General features: G+C 47.8%; 1 protein-coding gene across 2 annotated transcripts in view; it reads right to left on the bottom strand.

The window, feature by feature from the left end:
* Positions 1-21,074, bottom strand: part of LOC119965067 (janus kinase and microtubule-interacting protein 2-like) — a 311,931-nt gene that overhangs the window by 181,029 nt on the left and 109,828 nt on the right. The window contains exon 2 of one of the 2 annotated variants that reach the window (XM_038795323.1): positions 1,181-1,430. The exons of the other annotated variant lie outside the window; for it this stretch is intronic. The gene's annotated coding sequence lies outside the window, so the exon portion shown is untranslated. The remainder of the gene's footprint in view (positions 1-1,180; positions 1,431-21,074) is intronic. 2 annotated transcript variants of the gene reach the window in all.

Below are 21,074 nucleotides of genomic sequence, written 5' to 3' on the forward strand. Positions count from 1 at the left end.
GGCACTGGAGTGACCCATGCCACTCCAGCTGCCGATCCCGGCGTCTGATGGGCACCGCGGGTCTGCGCATGCGCAGTGGGAAAGGCGCCAACACACGCATGCGCAGTGGGATCGTGCGATTGCCGCGCGTGCGCGGTTTCTCCCTTCTCTGCGCCGGCCCCGACACAACATGGCGTAGGGCTACAGGGGCCGGTGGGGAGCAAAAGAGGCCCCCAGCCTGAGAGGCTGGCCTGCCGATTGGTAGGCCCCGATCGCGGGCCAGGCCACAGCGGAGGCCTCCCCCCGGGGTCGAACCCCCCTCCACCCCCACCAGATCGCCCCCGGATGCATTCACGCCGAGGTCCCACCGGGTAAGAGCAGGTATGAACGGCGGCGGCGGCGGGACTCGGGTTGTTTTGCGTGGCCATTCGGCCCATCCCGGGCCAAGAATCACCGGGGGGGGGGGGGGGGGGCCGGTAGAGCGGCCCCGACCGGCGTCGCGCCAAACATGCCGGCACCAATGGTGCCAATTCTCCGCTCTCCAGAGAATCGACGGACTGGCATCGGGGCAGCGTCGCACGATTCGCGCCCGTTCGGGCGATTCTCCTGTCCGGCCTGGGCTGACAGAATCCCACGCAAGATGTCAAGGCCTAAATCTATGGTAACCCCAAGTCCGCACCAAATTCTTTCGAACTCGGCCCATTCCATATGCTCGACATCAGAAAGTCGAGGCTATATGGAGATGTTTGGAGGCATAGGAATCAGAAGGGCAGCATGGTGGCGCCGTGGGTACCACTGCTGCCTCACAGTGCCGAGGATCCAGGTTCGATCCCAGCCCCGGGTCAATGCCGTGTGGAGTTTGCACATTGTTCCAGTCTCTGCGTGGGTCTCATCCCCACAACCCAAAAAGATGCGCAGGATAGGTGAATTGGCCACGCTAAATTGACCATTAATTGGAAAAAAATAATTGGGTACACTAAATTTATTTTTAAAATAGGAATCATCATGCCAGTGCAGTTCTCTGAATGGGTGGCCCCTAATTATCCCTTGATGAAACCTGACACCACCATTAGGATCTGTGGGGATTGCAAACTCACCATAAACCACGCGGCTCAACTCAACAGGTATCCTATCCTTAACATCTTTCACAGAGCTGGTGTGGGGCCACACAAAGACAAAGTTCAACTTGAGCCATGCTTACCTGCAACTTGACCAAGACTCCAGAAAATATGCAACAATCAACACACACAAGGAACTGTTCCAGTATTCAATTTCGCCGTGGTATTTCGTCTGCATACGCAATCCTCGAACAAACAATGGAAAATTTGCTGCAAGGAATTCCAAATGCCATTGTTTACTTGCACGATGACCTGGTGATGGGAGCTTCACAGGAAGAACATCTGACCGAACTAGAGGAAGTCCTTGAGAGGTTTAGAGATACAGGCAAAAGTCTGAAATGGGGAAAATTAACCTTTCAGGCTAGTGAAGTTACATATTTGAGGTTTAAAGTTGACACAAAATACCAACACCCGTTAGAAGATAAGGTGAAAGCAATCAGAGAGGTTCCTGCACCGAGAAACATCGCGGAATGAAAATCATTTCTTTGTAGGGTCAATTATTATGACCAATTTACACCAAACTTAGGAACAACATTAGCGCCCTTGCAGCACCTCCAAAATATGTATTTGCACCAGCACTGGAAAGACCTGCAAAAAGAGGCCTTCAAACAGGTTAAGTTGGCTTTACAATCGTCCAACATACTAGTTCACTTTCACCTAGACAAATGGATAATCTTAACATGCGATGCTTCACCTAATGGGATAGGAGCCATCCAATGATACAAAATGGAAGACGGCAGCAACTTATCGCTTTTGCTTCCTGGACATTAACCGATGCAGAAACAATATATTTGCAAATCAAGAAAGAGGGTCTGGCAATTGTGTATGGGGTGAAAAAGTTTCACCAATATTTTCATGGTCACTGATTTACCATCATTTCTGATCACAAACTGTTTTGGGGATTAGTCCGCGAAGATAAGCTGATTCCTCCCATTGCTCGGCTTGGCTGCAGCGGTGGGCTCTGCTTTCAGCTGTTCATAGTGATGCTCTGAGTCAATTCCCTTTCCTTCAGAGTGCGCCACAAGAAATTGCCCTGGCTTTACATTTTTTAGATACCCTGCCTGTGTCAGCGAATCATATTAAGAATCGGACACGGCGGGACACATTCCTGTCTGAAGTTAGGCAGATGATTGTATGTGGCTGGCTTTATGATAACTCGGGAGCAGCTCAGATCCTACCAACTGAGGAAGATTTAACTCAGTTGCCAAGATGGGGTTTTACTTTGGGGGTCCCGTGTGGTGATACCACCCCCAGCAAGAGAGCCGTTATTACAAGAACTACATAGCGTACATCCTCAACAAACCAAAATGAAAATGTTGATAGAAACTACATATGATGGCCAGGCATCGACACAGACATCGTAAATTTGGTTAGCCCTCGTGACTTTTGCCAATCACAACAGACCCTGCTTCCTGCGGCTCAACTACATCCCTGAGAATGGACAGGCCATAATTGAACAAGATTACATATAGATTTTACTAGTCCCTACCCAAGGGAAATCTTCTTAGTATTGGTGGATGTCGACTCTCAGTGGTTAGATATCCAAGAAGTGTCTACAAAGACCTCAACAGCACCATCAAAAGATTAAGACAGATTTTCCCGTTACCCAACCTCCCAGAATTTATATTTTCATATAACGGCACCGTCTTTACAGAGGAAGAACTCCAGCATTTTGTACAGACCAATCTAGCACATCCCCACAGCACCCTATCACCCAACCTCAAATGGCCTGACAGAAAGAGCGGTGCAAACCTTCAAATCTGCACTGAAAAAGCAGCCAGATAGACCTTTGCAACACAGGCTAGCCAATTTCCTCCTTTCTTACAGCATCATCCACCACATTACTGCTAGGATCACACCAGTTGAACTGTTGATGGAGCGATGTCTCCGACATTGGCTGGACTGGTGTTCCCCAATTTAGTGGGGAGGGTGGAGGCAAGGCAAGCTATGCAAAGGAAATACCATGACTCGACTAAAAATAACAGGTCTTTCAAAACAGGTTATCTATTTTCTGTTAGAAATTTCAGGATTGGACCAATATGGTTACCTGGGAGAATCATTGCGAGATCTGGGCCTGTATCTTTTTTGGTGGACCTACAAGGAAGACAGATGAGAAAGCACGTGGACAAGAAAGAGAGAGGCTGCAGCCCCAACAGCAAGACAACTGGATCCAGTGGTTATGACCAATGTTTCTTCATCAGAGCTAGGAATGACCGAACCGAGTGTTTCAGAAGAGATCCCCCTCTTGCTACTTCAGAAGGAACTGGATAAGTTGTGCCACAACAACTCACCTTCTGAGTCCTTTAAACAACCATCTGTTGCTGACGATCCACTACCTCTATGGTGGAAGAACCTGTCAGAGAACTGAGCTTTTTCACCAGACCTCAGAAGTCGCCTGATAGACTGATCTTATGATAGACTGTACCTTACCACCCACTTTTTGTGGTTCTGACCTCATTGTAAATGGTGACCCATTATTACCCTATTGTGGTAGTATGACTAGGGGAATTACGGTGCCTGGAAGTGTGAGCTGCCATTGGTGCAGAGGACTCGCTGCCCATTGGCTCGGGTAAGTTATGTGCCTCTCAGCCGATTGGCTAAGAGGTAGGTAGCTCCGCCTACAAGGCGGGATATAAGAATCCGTGCTTCCCGGCAGTCAGCCTTTCTTCTGTACGTCTGCTGCCGGGTACACTTCTTGTGTATTAAAGCCTATCGTTTGGACTTCATCTACATTTCGAATCCATTGATTGTGCATCACCTGTTATGTATGTAGGATTGAGGGACGTGAGGGGAGGGGGGAGGGATGTGGTAGCATGACCCCTTTAAGGGGTGCTTGTTCAGGGTCACATGACCCACCTATTACTTGGCCAACCGCAAGAAAGCACGTGGGTCCAGGAAGCAAGTGGACTCTCAGTGTGAGCCCAGGAGTCCAGGATTAAAAACCTGTACTGTAGTCACTGTTTGTTGTAAGGGCCTTTCCTTTTGACTCATTATTTCCCATTTCTTTATTTTTGCTGTTACCATTTTGATCCTTGGATGCTTAACAGACAAATTCCTTTAAAATCAAGCAGAGGAAGAAAGGAATTCAAAAGTTACAAAAGAGAACGCTGTGCTAGCTTTCAGACAGCAGAACGCAGATATTTTGGCACCTGAAGGATCGGTGGGACAAGGTTCGATTGGTTGGCTGGTGGCCAAAAGGTCTTATTTTGCCCGTTAACAGGCTGTCATTAGGTTCTGCCTGAGTGGGATGATTTTCAGAGAGCCAGAGGAAGGACAGTGAACTCCTGGACACTCAGAGGAAAGGGCATGCTGTCTTTCCTCTCTCACCAGAAAAGCTGCATAGCTGTGCAGAGACCTGAATGCATCTACAGGGAAAATCAATGCAGATTGAAAGCAGAAATCTCAAAATGAAAGCCCGGACTTAAGAAAGGTGTGCGAGAAACAATCTGAAACAAAAACTTTTATGCCCCCTTTTTATCCATTCTGTGCTTGTCTGTTTTGTGTGTGTAGAGGATGGGACGGGTTCAAGTGGGGGATTGAGAATTGGAACTTTAATTATAGTTATTATTAATAAACTCAATTGTGTTTAAATTTAAAAACCTGGTGACTGCAGTTATTAGGCAGCCAAAAACCTTGGCTGTTTTTCTGAGAATTATTTATTAATTTCAATTGCGTTGCAACTCTGGGTCAAGTGGGGCTGGAATTGACCGTGCACTAGCCCTGAAGATCATAACACTTGTTACAATAGAGAGATGTCAGGAAATTGGATCCGAAAATGGGATCGAAGATGGAGTGGGCAATTTAGGGGTTAACAAACTGAGGGCAAAACTGCTAGCATTGAGTCAGAGGTATTCGCCCACACCTGGCCTGTGTTACATTGTTCCATTCAGAGTTAAATGTCATACATGTCAGGTAATAGGGAAACCGCAGGCAGTAATCAAGCCTACACCTTCAATACCCATTCCCGCTGTCGAGCAACCATTTACGAGGGTCCTACGAGAACCCCAGCCTAAAAACAAAAGTCGAAATCAGTGTCAATTGACCACTGGATGTGTCTACTAGAGAGTTGTAGACAAATTAACTAAAGTTTTTGACTAGACATGGCTACTAAAAGAAACTCAATCAGATCAGGGATCCAATTTTATGTTGAAGTTATTCATGGAAGCTCAGGAGTAAAGCAATATAACTCAACAGCATGCCAATGGCGTATCATCCGGAACCACAAGGGGAATTAGAAAGATGGCATCAAACTCTAAAGGCCATGTTGAGGGCCTATAGTCAGGTATGTCCAGAGGATTGGGATAAATGAATTCCATTGTACTATTTGCAATTAGGGATGCACCAAATTAATCAACTAAAATCAGCCCATGTGAATTGACGTTTGGTCATGAGGTGAGAGAGCTACTTAAATTGATCAAAGAGAAGTTTGCGAGACAGCAGTCAGAGACTACGTTATTAGATTATGGGTGCGATTTAATGGCCATGCGCCCGAAAAGCAGCTCACAGTGGCACAGCATGACCAATGGAAACTGGGAGATTCCACTCCTGGGATCTACCTGGCTTGCAACACCTTATGAGATCTAATGCGATGTCGCAAGATGCTGTGATATAAATCTTGCCCATTGTGGACAGGATGACTTTTTGGCAAATCTGCAAGACAGCTAGTCTCACTGCAATATGCAGTTTTCCAAGATACCCAAGGCTTTGGAATCAGTCCCCTTCTCCTCAGAGACCTCGGTTGTGCACCATTCAGTACTAGTCACCACAAACGGGACCAGACGGAACGACACTCTTCGGGGTCTCCCAGGACATGGGTGGTCCCTGGTGCATGCTCTTTGGGCAGGGTGGTATACTGAGAATGCTGGCGCCACCTGGGCATCCTGGCATTGACAGCCTGATACACTGACAGTCACCTGGATTCCAGCCTGGCAATGCTAAGGTGACAATGAGGCACCGCCAGCTGGCAGGGGCACTGCCAGGGTGCCAGGTTGGCATTTTCTATGCAGTCGCGATCGGGTCAGGAGGTGCCCTGCGCAAGTGTTGGGGTGCGTGGACCCACCCATCGCGTGTTGGGACTTGGGGGGGGGGGGGGGGGGGTCGGGTTGGGTGCCCTAGAAATAGAGCTTTGCTACACTGAGGAGTTCCATGTCAGACTTGGACCATGGAGGCAGCTGAACAATGTAGCCTCCCCCCCCAATCGGCCACGGGCCCGAAGATTCGACCAGCCCGATTTCACCCCCTGCCGCCGAGAAGGCCCCCCGGTGTCGGATCGCCCCGCCCCACACCAGGGCGGCTGCGGACTGAGTCGGCAGCCACTACGCGAGCTTCCCGAACGGCGATAGGTGGTCAGAACCACGCCGTCGCGAACTCGGCTGGTCGGGAGCGGAGGATCGTTGGGTGGGCCTCTGGTAATGGTCTCCCAGCCACACGGAGTACTCCGCGAACACGCTGGTTCTCAGGTCCCGGAGAATCAGCGGATCAGCGCCAGGCCCGATTTCGGCGTGAAATTGGATTCTCCGCCCCCGCGCTAAATGCGATTTTGGCACAGGGCCACGGAGAATCCAGCCCAGAGTCTTAAATATTCAAATCATACCTTAAATCATATTTGTTTTTGATGTAGTCAAGCAGCAAACCTGAATTTTTTTTATTTAATTTGAACACGGTCTAACTAACTGACAATTAATTCAGACTATACCCATCACAGAATTGTTACAGCACAGGCGGTCATTTGGCCCATCGTGTCTATACTGGCTCACCAAATGAGCATCATTACTTGATGCCATTCCCCTGCCTCTGTTCCTATTCAAATAATCATCTGGTGCCCTCTTGAATACCTCGATTGAAGCTGCCTCCACCACATTTCCAGGCAGTGCATTCCAGGCCTGCGCCACTCGCTGTGTGAGAAAGGTTTTTCTCACATCACATTTGCTTCTTCTGAAAATCACTTTAAATCCTTGCCCTCTCATTCTGAATCTTTTTAGAAGTGGGAGCAGTTTCTCCCTATTTGCTCTGTCCAAAACCCCCCGTGATTTTGAACATCACAATCAAATTCCCACTTCCAACTTGTGTGACATCAGTGGGACACTGCCACCGTATTTTGAAGAAGACTTGTTAGTACTGGTGGTGGACGATGCACTATAAGTGAGCAGGAGAGCGAGAATGTGATTGACTATTATGCAATTGTACCACTATACCTGATGTTAATACTTATTAGATTATCTCATCTTTAGTTGAAGGAACAAGCCTCCCCCGTCCACGGGTGGTGTGCATGGAGACTGCAATGAAATGAACAGGGGGAAATAAACTAAAAAATAAATTAAACTGTTCACACATATAAAATTGAAACCAGAATTCTCCATTTGGGAGACCGTGTTGCCACCGGGAGTGAATAGCGTACGATTTGTGTTCCCGTTGAGCATGCTATCTGAACAGTAAGTCAGGACATGCACTCAGCCGGCGCGAATTGAGAGCAATTCCCAGCCCAGTAGGCATTGTAACCACTGGGGCCAGAGTTAGTGCCAAAGAGCCTGGCAGCTGGAGCTGTTTTTAAGCGCTCCACTTACCACATGTCCACTGCAGCCATGAAGATAGCTCACAGCAGACCTGCTTCCCTGAGGTCGGGAGTCTGAGGTGGACCCACAGCTCCATGCCAGTGAGGAGAGTAGGAAAATCATCTTCCCCAGGATGGGCCGCAGACTCAAACCGTCCTCCTGAAAACCAGCTGGGAGATGGTGGCAGGGGCAGTCATGGCTGCCAGCCGCACCAGGAGGAGACAGCTGGTGATTGAAGGGTTGGGGGTCACTAGTGAGGCCTCTGTCCTGAGAGAGCCAAGAACCAGGGAGGGCTCTAAAGATCACGGTGCAGGTATCCTCTGGTTGGAGTGAGCTCTGCTGATTCCCTGCTTCCTCTGCAATGGGACAGCGCTTCTAAGGAGTATCAACACCTGGTGGGCTCCTGATTGAGCTTAACCATGTCCGTCCCCTTGATGAAACAGCTGGGATATGAGGGTGTCCAGAGGGGCAGCCTGAGTGGGCTCCCAGATGACCAGACACCTTTGAGCATTCAAAGGACGGAGGCAGCACTTAGCAGAGTGAACAGCCTGGGGCCTGTAAGTAGCATAAAAGGGGTGAGTTTCTTGACCATCAAGTCCTGGGCTGGAACTCAAAACCAGAGCACCTGGCTCAGAGGAAGGGACACTACCCAATGCAACACAAAACCTCCATCTCTGCCTGTTTAAGGAGGGGGATGTAAAAGATTCCATGGCACTATCTTGAGGATGAGCATGAGACTGATCCCAGGTGTTCTGGCCAGTATTTACCCCTCAATGCATAGTATCCGCAAAATACAGAAGGAAGCAATTCGATCCACTGAGTCTGCACTAACTCTCTGAAAGAGCACCCTGACCAGGCCCAGGCCCACTCCCCCGCCCTATCCCCGTAACCCCTTAACCCCAGTTAACCTGTACATCTTTGGACACTAAGGGGCAAGTTAACATGAATGACCAATCCACCTAACCTGCATGCCTTCAGACACTAAGGCTCAATTTAACATGGCCAGTCCATCTACACATCTTTGGACTGTGGGAGGAAACCGGAGCACCCAGAGGAAACCCACACACATATGGGGTGAATGTGCCAACTCCACACAGACAGTTACCCAAGGTCGGAATCAAACTCACATCCCCGGCGCTTTGAGGCAGCAGTGCTAACCACTGCGTCACCGTGCCGTCATCAGAAAAACAGATGCGCTGGTCATTATCCCATTGCTGTTTGTGGGAATTTGCTGACCACAAACTAGCTTCCACATTTCCTACATTACAACAGTGACTACACTTCAAACAGGACATCAGTGACTGTAAAGAGCTTTGAGGCATCCTTTGATCGCAAAACGTGCTACATAAATTCAGGTTTTTCTTGTATTTACATGGTAAAAAATTATTTCAAAATTGGGGTATCGCATACCTTTCTAACAAGCAGCAGAAGACCTCAGCGCACATAAAAAGCAAAACACTGCTTGGTGCATAACTTTCCATTTTGCAGACTGAACTAGCATTTCCTTTCACTGAATTTTACTCCTGTCAATGTGGAAAATGACTATTATATTCAGCAGTGGCTGCATGAGAATTGCTCGAAGAATCGAGTGCTTCTATTTATTGTCACTGAGAGAAAATGACTACACTTGTCTCTACACAACAACGGTTGTTTATCCTTCCAATATATTAAACACATACTGGAATACAATTTTGAGACACAAGGCGTAAATGTTCCTGCTCTCAACAAATGTGTATTCTGCAAGATTGTTACTGGAAATCTCCTTGCTGGAACTGCTTATGGGGTTGCTATATATAAGGACTGCAGATAAGGTTTCAGTCAAATCCCATGGGGGAAAATGGCAATTGCAACAATATGGTTCCCTTTACACGGTTGTATGGTAATCAGCTAGCTCTCATTTCCCAGGGGACTTAAACGAAGAGAAGGTAAAAACAAAGCTAGAACAGAGGGAATGAGAAAAAAGAGAGAAATGGACAGTCAAATATAACAAAGTGAGAACTGAGAATGAGAGGAGAGGATTAGTAAAGAAGTTATAATTTAATACTGGATCAAAAATATTTCTATAATAAGAGGTTTGCGGTCCCAATGAAGAAACAATGCCAAAGATTACACTTAAACAGCAAGAGAAACAATCAAATAATACAAAAACAAACATGGAAGAACATGCTTGATTTTAGGTGACTTCAAATCAGATTGATGAAATGTTCACAGATCCATGAAGTTAATTGAAAATGCAGTATGCCAGTTAGGATTTTGGTGACAATCTAGGCATTTTTGGAGATGACTAACAATAGCAAGGTCAGTAAATGGATAGTGAATCTATCTATTTAGCTTCCCTATCATTGCCTATTCGTTTTGATCCACTATTTGCTTCTGATTGCAGCACATAGATATTTTCTTTCCAACAATATCAGGCAGTTAAAGTAATTGCTTTAATTGACTCCTTTAATCATTTTCCAGTATCATTTTCCAGAAATATATATTTTTTGCTGTTCCTCTTGCTCAAGGTAATAGTTTGTGTAAGGAACCCTTATATGATCCTTGTTTCCCCTTTTCATTATTGACTTGCTGGCTGTTGCAACACTGCAGATTTTGGATTTAAACTGCAGGAATGTAAAGGAATACTCTCCCTTCATCTGGATGAGTGCGGCTCCAACAACACTCAAAAGGCTTGACACTCCACGACAAAGCAGCCCGCTTGATTGGCACCCCTTCTACAAACATTCACTCCCTCCACAACCGACGCTCAGTAGCCAAAGTGTGTGCCAACTACAAGATTAGGGAGGGGAGGCAGTGGCGTTGTGATATTGTTGCTGGACGAGACTGAATTAATGTACTCTGTATTAGTGCACCATTATTATCCATGGAGAGGCGAGGGGGGGGGGGGGGGGGGGTACATGCATGCGTGCATGTCACATTGTATTCATTGGGGATAAGTGTCTGAGAATAAATAAGCTTGTTGCTGAATTATTTGATTCAAATACACACTGCAAAGATAAGAAAGGATACTCCTATTTCCATACTGATTGCGGGCAGTAAGTGAGCCAATACTGGCTGTCACACATCTGACAGAATGATACTGAGTATATTCATTCCTGCTACTGTTCACTTTCTTTACCGTACTCAGTAAGTGCTCTGAGGACCGCTGAAATAACAGATGGGATTTTCCAACCAATTCCCGCCAGTGGGATCTTCCCATGGATCTGCAGGTCTTGTGGAGGGAGGGTTTGGGTCGGTCAGGGAGTTGGGGGAGAGTAGCTTTTTATTGATGCGGGCAAGTAGGAACAAGGGGAGGGGTTTCATCTACAGGGAGCCATCTACAGAATGACAAAGGGCAACCTACAAAGGGAGGAACTCCATTCCTACCTGCTCAGTTTTTTTTAAAGTTGTAAAAAAAAAATCAGCTTCTCTATCCCACCCAACTACCCACACCAAAGATTTTATGGCATTGGGCAGCATATTATCAGGTAACAAGCCTAATTGACGCTTGAATACTAATTTAAACATGGTGGGCAGGCTGCTGATTTTGGTACCAACCCACTTCCCAGTATTATGGGGGTGAGCCCAGGGGTTGACAGGAAGGTGGTAGGGTGGGAATCTACCCTGTTTCATGTGCCCCTGTCAAAAGCATGCTCAGTGTGGACATGTAAAATACAGCCCCACATTAAACCTGTGCACCAATACATTTTGGGCGGAATTCTCCGCTCCCACGCGGCATCAGGAAGGCCGTCGTGAACTCGGCCGAGTTTCACGACGGCCTCGGAGGCCGCTCCTCACACCCTATTCACATACCCCCCCCCCCCCCCAAGGGGGCTAGGAGTGGCGCTCCGTAAATCTCGTCCACGGGCGCGCCGAGAATCACGCGACGGCAGCCCCTAAGTGACATCAGCCACGCATGCGCAGGTTGGCCGGCTCCAACCCGCGCATGCGCGGCTGACGTCACGACGGCTGCCAGCTCCAACCCGCGCATGCGCGGTTGCCGTCTTCCCCTCCGCTGACCCGCAAGACGTGGCGGCTTGATCTTGCGGGGCAGCGGAGGGGAAAGAGTGCGTCTCTTGGAGATGCCAGCCCGACGATCGGTGGGCACCGGTCGCGGGCCAGTCCCCTCCTGAGCACGGCCGTGTTGCTCACTCCCCTCTCTGCCCCCCACAAGCCACAAACGAGCATTTGGCGCCATGTTCACAACGGTAGCGACCAGGTGTGGTTGCCGCCGTTGTGAACCGGTCGTGAACGTCAGGCCGCTCGGCGAGCGGCGATTCATCCGAGCGGGGGGGTGGGAGAATCGCGGGGGGGTGCCAGGGCGGCGTGTCGTGAGTCGCCCGGCCCTCCCGCGATTCTCCAACCCGGCGTGGGGAGCAGAGAATCGCGCCCTTTGTGTGAATGTGCTAAGCTATGTGCTGCTATTTGACTATGACCTCCCTTAGACTGACTCTGTGAATTACATTATCACTACGTTACTTATGAAAGCTTCCTGGTCACAATGCTTTTCTCAATATTGAAGTTTTGATTTGGTTAACTTTCTCCACATAAAATAAACCATATGCCCAGTTTCATATCTTATAGGATATTTTGTAAATGAATTTGTCTCTATAAATAATTCTATTCATGTCATATTTCTCATGAAGGCAGGCCGTGAAGTGATTGCCCCTCCCCTTACTGTCAGCCAATCTTAAGCTTTGGGGAGATTAGGAGTTGACCAGCATATGGTTAAACCTATATGGAAACAACATAATACAGTACTTGGATGGCAGGCCAGGACATGATGTATCAAACTCTTGAATTACAGGAACCACGTAAGGCGCTGACAAAGATCCAATTGCAACGGCAGCTTCCATCAAGTGCCTGATAAAGTAGATCAAACGTTTCTGCCTGTCATTCGATGGATTAACTCAAGCAATTAAGTATAAAGCGGCCTATGTACGCGAATTACTTGGCGTAATCCCTTGATTGATGGGCACGATGGTTGATCTGTTGTGTAGGGATTTCTCCAAACTAGTTGGCAGCTAAATATAGCTACAGCTGATGAGCAACCAGAGGTACAGAAGTAATTACACTTTCGGCAGCGCGCTAAGACAAGAGAAAGCTATATACACACACACACACACACACACACACACACACAGAGAAACTGAGGAAGTGAAAGCAAAACCACACAATGCTTGCCAGTGCTAATCTAATCAGCTGTCTTATGATGGAACATTTATTTAATAGTTTAATATTTGTGGGTTCATCCCTCACCCCCAGTCTCTTACTGAGGTATGGTTCCAAAAACACTGGCAGCGCCCTGGAATCCTGTCCCAAGATGACCGTTCTTTATGTGCGAGCCTAGACTCTTATGAGCAGGCCATATCTGAGCAGGACATCTCACCTATTCTGCCCGTTTTCCTGTCTCATGTTCGCACACAAGCATGTTTCTATGGGGGTCAGTGGAGGGCAATCAGGATTGCAAATCGTAGGTTTTCTTTTCTCCCTGCTCACTCGTTCAGGAGAGTCGAAATCCAATTGTGGTGTTTCAACTGCTAATTTAGCTGAGGTCAGCTAACTCAGCACAGATCGACAATGCATCTTGCGACCTATGGTCCCTGTGGCTTACTACTAAATCATGTGGCATCTCTGCCCGCTAAACCATTGGACAAACAAAATAAATAAGCTTCAAATCACTTCACGGCACAGAGTTCTGATACCGCACCGACACCCATTTCAGTGAATTTAATTGGCACGTGATGCACAGCACAAATGCCGTACAGCACTGTCGCCCAATACATGAGAATTATCAAGAGTACAGCTTACTCGTATCAGAAAAAATTAGGCTCTTTCGAAAAATTGGTGTGTTGGAAATGAAACAAGATGATTTAAACCCATCTTTTCGTTTGGCAGTTTACCACCTTGAGAAGTGCAGGTGTTACTGTCTCAGTACTTCCCCATCTGTAAATATGCTAATTTGCCATCTTAGATTTCATACCCGAACAGGTGCCAAGTAAACAGCCACTACACTCAGGAGCACAGGGAAGCAATTTAAGAAAAGGGAGGTTTGTTCCTGATGTATGGTTGTGTTCTTGAACCTCCTCAGATGCAAGTTATGCAGGCAAATAATCCAAAACGTAGCCTTACATATTCAGTCATCAGTTGAGTTATCTTTGCTTCAGACTATATTGTATTAAACATCTCTGGAGAAACACGTGATGAATATTGCACTGTTTTTAAAATGTTTGTGGCCAGCATTTTGGCCTTTGTTCAGCGCCTTCCTGTTCATGCAGAACAAGGGAATAAGAAAGTCCACAAATAGCTGCCATCAACTATTGACGTTCGGCGATTTCCGACCAAATGAAACGTAATAGGTGCTTCAATCCTACAGCACTGAAATGTAGTATTAACTGGAAAAATCGGCCATTAGCTGCTCACTGAAACACTTTACCAGAAACAGTTAATAACGCAATTTTTTAAATTGCAGTGAGCAATGGAAAAATATTAAGGTGTAATTATTGAGCGTGAACATATTAATATAGGCAAAGGCTATAGTAACTAAGTTAAATCAGGAGCTGCAACCTATTTTGTGTGTGTTTGAACTGCATGCTTTCATGCTGCATTGCTGCAGTCTCCCTTCACAAAGGAACATCTTCTGTTTCCCCTTCATTTCACCTCTGTGGATGATCCAGTGTGGAAAGGCAGACCGGGAGTGCTAATCCCTTTATGGCTGTTGGAAGCTGGTTCCTTTTTGCAATGAAATGGATAGCAAATTAACTCCTTTTCTTCCTTCCCCAAGCAGGAATCCACAGCAGCGTGGCCGAAGATTGATGACATTTGTCACTTCATTTTGAAATGTTTTTGGCATTGCCAGCATATGCACTTGTGATAGCTATGATATGAGGACAGCCCTCTGTTGCCTCCATTGTAATTGCTAGTGCATCAAAGAGTCACAAATTGATTTGAAATACCTATTTAATTGCTAACAGCTTTTGCAGACACTCATAAAAATGCTGTCTCTAAACAGCTTGCTTATAGTATTGCAGGGTGTATGTAAACCAATCTCATCATGCAAGTCATGGATTGTCAGCCAAGGTTTTGGGTTAGATGTGTGTGAAACAGCAGCAGAAAAGAAACAATAAGCATTACAGTCCAGCTATTGAAAATAAATGTAAAGGTACAAGGAGGCTCATATACCGCGCTTAAATTAATAGGGTTGAATTCTCCGATTTGAAGACTAAGTGCTGACGCCGACGTGAGAACAGTGGCGTTTTACTCCGGAAAAAATGGCACAAACGCTGCACCGATCCTCTGGTGGGGGGCTAGCAGGCATTCAGCGTAAAGCTGTGGATACGGGCGGAGAATTGCCGAGTCCGCGGCCGCGCAAAATGGCAGCCTGCAGCGGCCGCGCCGTGCAACATGGTGCCGACCGCGCGCAGACCCAGCCTACCAAAAACTGCCCCCCTTTGACCAGGCTCGTCACACACAGACCATCCCCCACCAATGCTCCCAGACCCCGCCAAAGCCCCCCCCCCCCCCCACCCACGGAATGGCTCTCATTCAAATGTGGCAGCGCTGGACTCATGCTGGGTTCGAGAAAATGAATAGCATGAATGACCCACGCCGTCTGGAACTTGGTCTATCGGGGCGAAGCATTGGGGAGAGGGCCTCAGGTGACTCTAGTGATCTGCATATCTGTATATACATAAGGGGTTAATGTAAAGCCATAACAGCTAAGTGATCACTAGATGGCAGCAGTAACAAGTGGTATATAAGACAGACTCAATCAGAGTTTCTGCCTCTTCGTGTGCATTGTGACTAGTGACCAGAGGTGCAGAGAGTTAGCTCAGAGTGCAAGTGTAGTTAATCATAGTTATTCTTAATCAATCCTGTTTATTTAATATCTCGTAAAAGTATTGGGCAAAGCATAAACTCACAGTTTATTTGTTTAAGTTACTCAAATTATTTGCTTTCATTGGATGACTACGAGTGTTAATGAACATCGAGTTTCAGAGCATCTTGGTAAGAAGCAAACGAGTAACATATACTACAGTTAGTAATATAATAGTGACATCCTGAGGTCATCCATACGACATGTGGTGTACTCGGAGGGGCAGAGCTTTGCAAAAGCAGCGCATCCCTTGATTTTGGTACGAATGGGGATTCTCCGGCCGATCGCCAAACGCAAATCCTACCCATGATATTTCTGATGTCAATACATTTTATTTAAGGAAAGGGTTTGAACGTCCAGAGTATTTTTGTTTCATGACTGTTTTTTCTCTTCTCCAAAGCTATTAAAGCTTTGCTGTTATATAAATCGAACGGCATGAATTACCCACACTATTTGACCATAGAAAGTCCATTATAAAGTTATTATTTGTTGGATTGTAATCAATGGGTGCGTAAGTAAATTTTCCATAATCAGAATCCAGACTGTATCTAACCATAGTGTGCTTTACTCTATCCAAGCAGATCAGAACAGGTTTGGATCAAATATGGAACTTTTATTCCTGTATGGCTCAACCACTGAACACTCAAATCTGTTCAATTATGATAATTAAACTGCCCATTTGGCCACAGTAATCGGTGTTTTAAAACCCAAGCTTTTCCTCATTTAATCATTGCATCATGATTAACTTCAGTTTCTCTTTTGACCCTTTGTATCTTGACCCATAAACCGTGTTTCATCACCTAGGACCCTTAAGAGCTTCACAAATGTAGTTGAGTTACAGGAGTACGGAATCTGATTCCGAATCAGATTTGTAGTGTGATGAATATAAGAAATTGTCATATTTTATATTTTTTGAGGTAATGCTATTAAAACCTGGGTTAAGATTCATACAGGCACCATGACTGCTACAACAGTGATTAAGGTGTTGTAAAAGTGAGATAATCATTGATTTTCAGATGCACTGTTCCACTCACAATGTTTTTTTTTGGGGGGGGTGCTCTGCGAGGAATGCCCTGCCAAGGCTGCACTTACTTACCTCTTACCACTTTCCTCACTTCCTGCACTGACAAGCTCAACTCTCGACTCCCCGCCACGGCCTCCAGAACCCCCCCCCCCCCCCCCCAGCACCCTAACTAGGGGGTCCCCTCACCCCACCTCATAAGGACAGGGTATTTCTAGGCCCGATCGCTGACAAGGGCAACTTGAAACCCCTGGCATCTTGCACTGTCAGATTGGCACCCTTGCAATGTGACCTGGGCACCCTGGCAGTGCCACAGTGCCAAGGTGGCACTGCCAAGGTGCTCAGGTGGAACTGTCAAGGTGCCATGCTGGCAGTCCAAGATGTCCAGCTGGCATCAGGGGTACCAGGGTACCACCATTTGTGGAAAACCGTGCTGAACGCCATCACAGCAAGGTCTCCCAGGCACGGGACTTGGGAGACTCCGGCGCAGACATATTCAAGTGAAGCTAACTGCTCACTTGAATATGGGGCAGCACGGTGCACAATGGTTATCATGTTGCTTCACAGTGCCAGGGACCCAGTTTCGATTCTCGGCTTGGGTCATTGTCTGTGAGGAGTCTGCACGTTCTCCCCATGTCTGCGTGGGTCAGCTCTGGGTGCTCCGATTTCCTCCCACAAATCCCGAAAGACGTGCTTGTTAGGTGAACTGGACATTCTGAATTCTCCCTCAGTGTACCGGAGACAGGTGCCGGAATGTGGCAACTAGGGTTTTTTTTACAGTAACTTCATTGCCGTATAATGTAACCTACTTGTGACACGAATAAAGATTATTATTATTATATGCAAATCTGACATTTGACAAATCCAAGGTAAGGGTATGCAGTGGGGGAAATTAACAGCTTCCATTAAAAGTACAGGCAAGGTGATTCCATAAATGGAACATCACAAGCAGCACGGTGATTAGCACTGCTGCCTCACAGCGCTGAGGACCCAGGTTCAATCCCAAGCCTGGGTTTGTAGTTTGCACATTCTCCCAGTGTCTGCATGGGTTTCACCCCCAAAGATGTGCAGGGTAGATGGGTTGGCCACACTAAATTGCCCCTTAATTGGAAAAAAATAATTGGTTAATTTAAATTTAAAAATAAATAAATAAATGGAACATCAAAATGCACGAACATTAGAATCTTGCAAATTCCAAATTTTTGTTGACATTTTTGACAACTAAGGAATCTGAAAACTGCTCGGTTATTTTGTCGCCCCTTCATGATGCTTTCCGAAACTTGGTTTGGGAAGGGGTGATGGGAATATACTGTGTGCAAGTCTCCAAAAATGGCTGCTCATAATAAAGCCGTCAGTTTTGGGAAATGTTATACATCCAAAACATCTGCATTTGAAATGTTAGCTCCCTGCACATACTCTAAATAGCCTGCCAAATGTGTACATGATGTTCTGTCTTTCAGTTTCGGTAAGTCAATTAAAGTAATGTCAAACGTTGACTGTGAGTAATACCTTGGGGAGTAGCAGACCATGTGTACCTGTGCAGCATGGTTTTGTTCAAATTTTCTTTCTGCCTCCCTTACTTGCTTTATGTTTTTTACATGAGGGGAGGGCTTCTAAACAGCATAGTAACTCGTACTATAAGCCCAACAAGTATGATGAGACCGACAGACAAGTGGAATGCATCTCAGCAGTGTTTGATCGATCCTCATCGATATGGGCCACACAGCGTTTGGGGTGACTGCAGTAAAAAGGAGCAGGAACGCTGCGCAAATTCTTTCTCCAAAGCCCCACCTTTCTGAGGGCTGCCGAGGCCAATGGCTGCACTTCGATTGAGGCCATGATCAAGATCAATCAGCTCTGCATGGAGGATCAAAGCTGAGGCAATCTGTAGTCGCTAGCCCCTTTAAGGTGCCGTTCATCACAAGCGTCATGTGACCCGATCGACTAATGGACAATGGGTGCAGAGATCTCGGTGCAGAACGCGGCCTTTTGCAACCAGTTGTGGTCCTAGTGCTGAGAATGAAACATCATTTAAGGTGCTCTGCGTATAGCTTGCAATTCTTAATAAGACTGTTGTTAGTTAGATAACTTGTGGTCACCAATTATTGCATTTGCAACGCATTCTTCCGGTTTATACTTCCGGTTAGTGGGAGGAGCCATGGGCGGAACCATGGGCGGAGCAAAGGGTGGAGCCCAGTACAAACTCCTCATCTCCCCCTATGGGCAGAGCCGCGCAACTGCTCGTATACCGAGCTTGCAAGAACACAACACATACAATATAACACAGTGTGAATTACTCGATTGTGATTCACCACAAGAAGCTATTTCTGGTGGCCCAAGATGGATGCTGAAATAGAGGAGAAGGTGGAATGATGCTAATCCTGCACTGCGTTGAGAAATGTGCCTCCACTACAATCTTTGCATCGATGCGAATACCAGGTCATGGAAAAGAATCAATTTCGACTATGCACTCAAAGTCACTCAGACATGAGATGGGGAGTCAGTATGCTGGCATAAGATAGGAGTCAGACATTAGCAGTACCTCTGAGGGGAAGCACGTCACCATCACCCTCCTGCGTTGACTGGGCAGCAAGCACTCTAGGACTTGCCATCCCCAGCTCCCTGAATTTTGAGTGCACAGCCACTTTCATCCCCTGGTTGCAGTGGGATGGTGACCTTCTGGAAGGGCCACCCAGTTAGTTGCCAAACTATTCATCCTCCATGAACCCAGAGGCAATGAGGGCATCTCTAGCCCACCCACCCATCCACACACTCACCTGGTCTCCATCCTCTGCTTCTTCTGCAGACATTTCCTCTGCACCCTTCCGCACATTCTCCTCATCTGGGACACATGTCTCTCCTCGAATTCATCCTTTGGAAGCTCTTCACCCTGTTGCAGAGCAAGGTTGTGGAGGGTGCAACAAACAACTACCCTCTGGGGGCTGTAGTGCAGGGCAATCCCGGCCAAGTCAAGGCTGCTAAAATGCATCTTTAACAGTTAGATGCACCACTTGAGCGAGTGGTATGTGCGCTTCATTGTAAATGACCTTCGTTGCAGTCTATGACCACTACATTGTCATCAGCATCCATGACCGGAAGGAATAACCTTTGTCCCCAAAGAGCCATTCCCGTAGCAAAGAGTGTCCCTGGAAGAGTTCAGGGGGTTTGGGAATGCTCAAGAATAAAGTTGCCACCATGTGGTGCCAAATCAGCCAGAAAATGGGTCTTGGAGCAGCACAGTTTCCTTTGTCAACTGGCACATGGCATCAGTTAGCTCCACGAAGGATAGAATCATAGAACTTACAGTGTAGAAGGAGGCCATTCAGCCCATCGAGTCTGCACCGGCCCTTGGAAAGGCCCACGCCTTCCCCCTATCCCCCGTAACCCAGAGATTAGAGTCCAGTAAACCCTGGGGAGTCTTTGGCGCTATCATGCCCCCTGCGTGGCTGGTATGGCTTCCGGTCCCTTTTTCTAGCTTACAGTCCTCTGCTCTTCATCAAGCGGGTCTTTCCTGAGTGCCGCTGCACATTGCTGCAGGAGTCTGTCCTCCTCCAGTACTGAAATCAATAAGGTTGCCAGCTCGACTGGCTCCATTCTGATTTTGATTGGTCTCCTGCGAGTGGAAGAGGGAGAGAGAGAGAGAGAGAAGAACAGAGACAGATAGGTGTTGACCCATTGGGCATCTTGACCTTGGAGCAGCCAGACCCAGAGCATCGCTGGCAATGATCGCTAGCTCACAGCTCAGTTGAACCTCCCATCTCAAAAACATAGCTGCCCCTTGCATTTGCCCTCTCCCACTGAGACTCTCATCTGGTCTTCAGACCGGAGCGGTGTCCCCTCCCTCAAACATGAGGGGCAGGATTCTCCGGGAATCGGCTGGGCGGGCAGAAACAGCGCAGTGGCGTGGTGGGAACCAATCCGGTGTCGGGCCGCCCCAAAGATGCGGAATCCTCTGCACCTTCAGGGGCTAGGCTGGCGCCGGAGTGGCTTGCGCCCCCCCCGGCCGGCGTGGAAGGCCTTTGGTGCCGGCTGCTGACGTCATTCCCACGCATGCGGGGGGGGGGAGGGGGGTGGGTTCACTTTCGCGCCGGCCATCGCGGAGGCTTACACGGCCAGTTCCGAGGAATAGAGTGCCCCCACGGCACAGTCCCACCCGTGGATCGGTGAGCCCCGATCGCGGGCCAGGCCACCGTGGGGGCAACTCCCGGGGCCAGATCACCCCGCGCCCCCCCGAGGAGCCCGCCCGCGCTGAAAGGTCCCGCCGGTAAGGGACCTACTCCGACATACGCCGGCGGGGCCTGCATAGAACGGGCGGGACTTTGGCCAATCACGGGCCTGAGTATAGCTGGGGGGAGCCCGCCAACCGGTGCGGCGCGGTTCCCGCCCCCGCCAAATCTCCGGCGCCGGAGAATTCAGCAGCCGACGGGTGGCAGGATTCATGCCGCCCCCCGACGATTCTCCGACCCGGCGGGGGGGGGTCGGAGAATCACGCCCGAGATCACTGGGGATTCTTTCAGGAGGGAGGTGTGTTCAGTCATCACAGATGATAC

The sequence above is a fragment of the Scyliorhinus canicula genome, chromosome 4 (assembly GCF_902713615.1).
Source record: "Scyliorhinus canicula chromosome 4, sScyCan1.1, whole genome shotgun sequence".
Taxonomy (NCBI): Eukaryota; Metazoa; Chordata; class Chondrichthyes; order Carcharhiniformes; family Scyliorhinidae; genus Scyliorhinus; species Scyliorhinus canicula.